Source organism: Eptatretus burgeri, chromosome 17, assembly GCF_056783735.1.
Source record: "Eptatretus burgeri isolate ZD-2024b chromosome 17, Ebu_testis_v1, whole genome shotgun sequence".
NCBI lineage: Eukaryota > Metazoa > Chordata > Myxini > Myxiniformes > Myxinidae > Eptatretus > Eptatretus burgeri.
In genome coordinates, this window is record NC_140977.1 from 35,575,101 (window position 1) to 35,582,226 (window position 7,126).

A 7,126-nucleotide genomic window follows, 5' to 3' on the forward strand; every position below is an offset into this window, starting at 1 on the left:
CATTCCCACCCTGGGATCTGCCAAGGAACATTTTGGACCACGTCTTTCATGAACCAGCTGGCCAGGCCAGATATTCGACTGCAGCCAATTTACGGACAGAATTTTTCATTTGTTTAGGGTGTTAGCGATAACTCGTCCACTCTTCAAGGACAGCAAGGAATCTTTAACGTTCACCAACTCATGCCAGCGGACGGGACACCCAGCTTAACATCCCACCTGAAGGGTGGCGTCCCTCATGACGTTAATTCAGTGTCCAACGGGGCACAAACTCAGGACCCCAGGATCCCAAGCCACCACCCGAACCGCTGAGCCAACACCAGGCTCGAGCATTGTCATGATATCATTCCTTTGCTTTTGGGGAAAACAAAAGAACTTTTTAGTTTCTTCCAAAATCAGCAGTTTATGATTAGACAAAATGCAAATAATACTTATTATTGAACAAATGCAATTTTCTTTAGTGACACTTGAGCTTTGAACAGCAGGCATTTAGCAGAGACTGTGGGAGACGTGGAAAGCATTCATTGAACAAGCCCACATCGAAACTTTAGATAAAAAGAGTGAAACAAAGATTGAAGATTTCATTTGTTCCGAACTTTTGCATAAATGAAACATGAACGAACCGTTATCTTATGCGGCTATTTGTTTGCCACTGAGGTATTGTGGAGCAAAGTTTAACTTTTCATGCTTTCATGAAAGATTTTATTCAACATGATAGAATCTCCATGATCTTTCCCAAGAGAATAGGACATTGTGTGCTGGTGATACCGGAAAACTACTGGCCAACCTGCATGATCTTGAGAAAGTTTTATGAAAAACTTTTCTGTATAAAGTTATATTTTAAAAAATGCAGCAATCCGGATCTCCACAAGATCCCTTTGGGTTGATATGCCATCCTTATGTCGACGCAACCAACCAATTTGGTACAAAACGTTTCTGTTCATGGTTTTTTTTAAAACCTAAAGGTACCCCCTTGATGGCATCACATTTTAACAATTGCAGTTTTAAATGTATTGTTTCCAATTTTAACGATGACTGCTTCTGCTGCTGCTACTTCAACTACTCCCCGGCTTCTTGTGAGGTTGGACGGGGAAGGTTTTGGCCCATATTTCATGAACTTGACGTATAACGAAAGAAAATTTGTGCAATATTTTTTCCCCATCACACTCTTGACGTCCACTGTCGACCACTGCTGATAGACGGGTCCTCCGGCCGGCTGAAGTATCCTTCCGAGAGAGGGCGCACTCTTTGATGTATCGCCCTGCACGCGAAACACCAAGGTGGCAGTTTATAGCTGAGCCGAGATTCAAACCTCGGTTGCTGGCAACTGATAGTTCCGTCAGTTGTATATCCCATCAAGTCCAGGAATGGTTATACAACTGACATAACTGTTTCTGTAGCAGGTATCTCCAAGGTACAACAACACGGATCACTGCATAAAAGTGGTAGTTTGTAAAAGTCATAAATGTGCAAAGATTTTCAATCAATACCAATGCTTACAGTGCTGTTTTCAACGCTTTCCTGATCAGCAAGAGAGACTGCTGGAAGGAGAATTAAAGGTGACAATTAAAATCCTTGCTCTGAACATCCATCAGAATCAAACAAAGTAAAGCGGTGACTGTGAGGTCTTACTAACCCAACCAACAAGCCCCTGATACAACATAATGAACTTCCAAGATAAATTACCCAATGAACATCTAACATCAGGATGACAAGGGTATGAGACCCAACAACCTTTCATGATAGCATCGTAAGAATATGAGGTCGAAATTATAATTCAAGTCAAGGCAGACAAAGAACGAAGAATGTGGGCTAGTGATGAGGATAATGTATTTTACAACCTTCACATATCATGAGCTTTCATTAGTGGATTATGGGAAGGAGTTAAAATGTGTAAAAAGCCTCAAAAAAAAACATTAATCAATTCCAGGATCTCTTGAGGGGCAGCACCATCCACTAGGGGCACCACCCAAAATAGGGGAATATGAAGGACACTGTCAACCAGCTATATGGACATGTGAAGCAGGAGATTTAATATGTTGCCACGTTCATGGTAAACAAGAAGAAAAAGACATGAAATGTCACAGCTCTCGTGGTTTTAGTAACTTTGCTGTAGAGTTAAAGGGCTATCCCATATATTGACAAGATTTATGTGTATGCGCTGCTGACTTGAGTGGTCATGTGACATGTAAGATTGTGTACTATTGAGTTATTCGGTCCTGAATATTAATGATGTGGGTCATGTAGTTAGATTGTGCAAAATAGTTTGTCATGTGACATGTATGATGTTTTTGATTGGGAATGCAAACTTTGCACAGAAGGGATTCAATGTTCATACATTTTGGAGGAGACATACTAAATTACACCAACAGTCGAACATTTAATAATATTTATTGATGTATAAAATAAATTATACAACTGTAGGCAATAGAAAATTATCATAGTCCAGTATAGAGCTCTACTACTACTACTACTACTACTACTACTACTACTACTACTACTACTACTACTACTACTACTACTACTACCAATACTACTACTACTACTAGTAATAGAACAACAATACTTGTAATATTTGTGAAGGAAGAAGCTCAACGAGAAACACAATGTCAAAAGAGATTTTTTTTTTGCAGTGGCCATCTCCAAGGAGTAGGCCTTGAACAACATAACGACATAAGCCTGATGTAGGCTTAGTGGTTAGAGAGTGGCTGGTTTGGGATATTAGGATCCTGAATTTGAGCCCAGTTGTCCGCTAAATTAACACCAGGTGGGGTTGACTCAGCCTGTCATCCTTCTGAGGTCAGCAAAATGAGTACCAGTTTACTGGTATCGGGGCACGGTATCAGCAGCATAGTTGTGCCACAACAAAATGATTGCGACCCGGCAGTGAAGCTGCTATATGCAAGAAGAACATGAAGTCAAATTTTCTCCTCTAATTCCACATTGGATAACTCCAACGTTCCAACACCCCCTGATGTACCCCTTACCAATCCAATGCCACTCCCTATAATCTCTTTTCATGAAGTTAATAAAGTACTTCTCTATCCGGACACAAGCAAGGCATATGCACAAGATGGTATTCTTCCTCGTATAGTTAAGAAGTGTGCTTCAGAACTTGCACCTGTGCTTGCTCGTTTATTTCACTTCTGTTTAAAAACCAAAACTTTTTCTATTTCCTGGAAACATGCATTAGTATAGCCTATTCGAAAGAAGAGTGATCGTTCAAACTCTTCCAACGACCGTCCTATTGCTCTGACTTCTACTCTTTCCAAAGTTTTTGAAGGTCTTCTCAATTCTCATTTCCTCAAGCGTCTTGCATCTCACAATCTTCTCTCTGACTATCAGCAATACTTTCGCAAAATGTACCGGTGATATCTTTCCTATATTACGAATGTCTGGTCTTCTCCGAGAGACTTTGGGGAATCCTTTGTTGTAGCCATTGATATCTCGAAAGCTTTTGACAGAGTATGGCATCGGGGTCTGATCTCCAAGGTTCCCTCTTTCGGGTTTCCTCCTTCACATTGCTCTCTCCTAATTAGCTTACTCTCAGGCCGCTCTCTCTCCATAATTGTTGATGCTCCAACCTCTCCCTCCTTCCCTACCAACAGTGGTGACCTTCAAGGTTCTGTCCTGTCTCCTCCACTCTTCCTTCTTTTCATCAATGATCTTTCTTCCAACAAATAACCAAATGCATTCGTATGCTGATGACTCGACATTAGATTCCTCGACGTTTTTCACATCTGCTCCATCTTGCTTGATCTACATCTCGGTTTATCATGACTATCTCAATAAATTCGGATTTAGACTCAATTTTTTCCTATTTCTATGTCTATAATGCCTTTCAACTTTTCAATCTCCTTTGAAGGCTCTCCAAGTTTACCACTCAACACAGTCAACATACTTGGTATTACCGTTAACATGAAATCTATCTTGGAAACCTCACATTCTACAAATAGCTTTAAAAAAAACCTAGAAGTCCTGTTAAGATGTCTAAGATTCTTCTCCTCTGAACAGTGACTTTGAATAATTAAAGGATTGATTCATCCTTGTATAGAGACTGCTCTCACATCTGGGGAGGCTCCAGCTCAAGATATTTACTCAACAGAGTCGAGGCCAAAGCAATCCGTCTTATCAACTCTCCCAATCTGACCTCAATACTCGAAGTCTGACCTCAATAATCCTGCTTGAATTGCACTGCAATGTTGGCTCTTGGGTTTCTGCTTCTGAGAACTGGCTGCTTATATACCCCTGCCACAAGCTCGACCACAAAATACCTGGCAAGCCACGACATGACGTGATTATTGTGTGGCCATTTCCCATTGGTAACTCAAGGGTGGGCCATTATGTTTGTTTTTTTCCCTCCTTCACCCCTAAGCTCTTATCTGGAATTCTTCACCATCTCAAAATCATTCCCAACAGTTATAACCTCAGAAGATCAGAAGATGAAGCCGCAAAAGAAAGCAATTAAGCTTGTGTTAGAAAGAAGAAAGCTGAGAGGACAAACTAATAGTCGTGGATTGAAACTGTCAAGAAAGATAAGGAATGTTTTGGTCAGCATAAAACTGACACACTGGATAGATCCCTATGGTCGAATGCCATCATTCGACAACCCCCCCCCCCACCCTAAAATGGGAAAGAGTCGTAAAAGGTTTGTTGCTCTTTGTTGTCATTGTCATCATCTTTGTTGGTGAGGAAGATGGTGAGGCAGTCTTGTGGTGAGTCAGTTGCTCTGAAACAACTTGCCTTCTCTTCCTGGAAAGCTAATCCAACTGCATGAAATCTCAGTGCATTCAAAAAAGTCCGCAACAAGCGTGTGTCCACTCGCAGGAGAGCCACAAAACAACATCCGTGCATCCTCAAAAATGAACTTTCAAACTTGTCTACCTCCTCCAAAACCTGGTGGTGCCTTGTTAAGTTTGTCTCTGGAGCATGCTCCCCTTCCATCCCTTCCCTCTCTTCAAATAGCACCACAGCTGATTCCACTCATGAGAAGACTGAATACCTCAATTCTGTGTTTACTTTCAAATCTTTTTTGCCCAATCCCTCACTCTCTTACCCATCCTTCCCTGTTATACCCAACTGCTCCTGAATGGCATCAGCTCACATGTCTTAAAAAGAGCTCTGCTGTTCTTTCCTATCCTCGCTCTGCCCTTTTCACCTTGGTCATTTGTGCAAGGTCATCTTCCATCTGTTTGGAAATCTTCCAACATCACTGCATTACATAAAAGAGCAAAAACAGATCCCTTCATGATCAAAAAAAACAAAAACTGAGCAAGGTCATGGAATCCATCCATCATCGCAGTTCATATGAAATCATCATTTTTCTCCAACAGCCTCATCTCAGATCATCATTTTAGGGTCAGACCAGGTCACTCCACCTTGGACATGTTGCTTCTTGTCACCCAACAATAGATGGAGGCCCTCAATGTCAGACATGAGATCATGACCATCTCTCTGTACATAACTCATGCTTTTGATACAGTCTGGCATCCTATCTTGCTCTCCAGACTCTCTGCCTATGGCATTCAAGGCCAACTCCACACGTGGCTTACTGACTTCTACGCCCATAAACAACTTGTGTCACTCATTGGAATAGTTTCATCTCCTCTCACTACCAAGGCTGGAGTGCTCCAAGGCAATGTTCTGGGCCCAGTTCTGTTCCTAATGTTCATCAATGATCTCTCTGAATCTCTGGAAAATCCTCTTTATCTATTTCCTGATGACTCCACCCTCTACCATGACATCCCTCCTCCTTCAGACAGGAAGGGTAAAGCCTCTTCCCTCTCTTCAGGCCTTGACAAAAATCACAAGATGGTCAAAAACTTGGAGTATATCTTTCAATCCTGAAAAATCTCACACTTTCATGATCTCTCTCTCAGAAAGGACTGTCTTGAAACCCACTCATACTCACCACCCCCTCTCCCCAATGTACTTTCTTCACAATCATCTTGAAGAAGTTCAAATACTCAAACTCCTGGGTCTCACTTTCAGCCATGAGCTTTCTTAAGCCAACCATGTATCAAAGTTAGCCTCCAAAGCCACACTGTGCATCCTCCGTCGTAGAAGTCCTTCATTGGCACACCTGAACTCGTATCCACCTACAAGGCCTTTATCTACAGCTTGATGGAATATTTCACTCCCTTCTGCATTTGCTCACCTGCCTCACATCTTGCTCGGCTTGGTGCCGTGGAAACCAAGGCCTTCAAGATAATTGGAATCTCACACGATGAAGCAGAGTCTAATGGCCTACCACTTTGCCATCACAACCAGTTCGGTGGCCTTTGCTTTCTGCCACTTCATTTATGATCTTGCACACTCTTCTCTTTCTATACTTTGTCCCCCCCCAATCCCCCACATTTCTGCAGGGCACACAGGGTGTATCATAAACCCCCTTCTGGTTAAACTACCTAAATCCAGGATCACTCTCCACCTCCACTCATTCACTCCTCTTTTTAACAACATGGTGGTGTTGGTAAACAGCCTGTGGAACCAACTTCCACATTCTGTTCAATCTCATTCTTCACTCCAGGTATTCATGACAGCTGTTCAACACCACCTTGATTTTTTCTATCCTTGTTAACCCACCCCAATCCCCCCTCCTTCCAAATTTCCAGTTTTCCCTCCTGAGTCTTTCTGTATCCATCTTGCCCACCCATGCATCCTCTCCTGCCCCTCATTCCTCCCCACGCCCATTGTTTGTCCAAGTCTGCCTATATCTTGGCCTTCAAAAGTGCTGTTGGTGTTTCGCCCCTCTCTCAACTGTTTCTTTTGTCCTGTTGTGTCCTGATCATTCTTTCTCTGCATGACATGCGTTTATCTGTCTTGTTCAAACTTGGCACAGATAATGAATGTTGGCTAATATAAGCTTGTCATTTCTTTTGGAGATCAGATCCAAGATGGCCGACTGGTAGCCATTTTGTCACTTAAATGTGTCCCCAACCATTTCTCAGACATACTTGATCCGATTTTGTTCAAACTTGACGCAAGCACAGTACACGATGTCATACACGTGCATCTACGTTAAGGAAGGAGAAGTTGCAGCAAATGTGCAGCAAAGCAAAATAATGTAAAAAAAAAAAATGAATGATGGGAAAGTAATGGAAAGAAAAACACCACCACAAGTCCATGC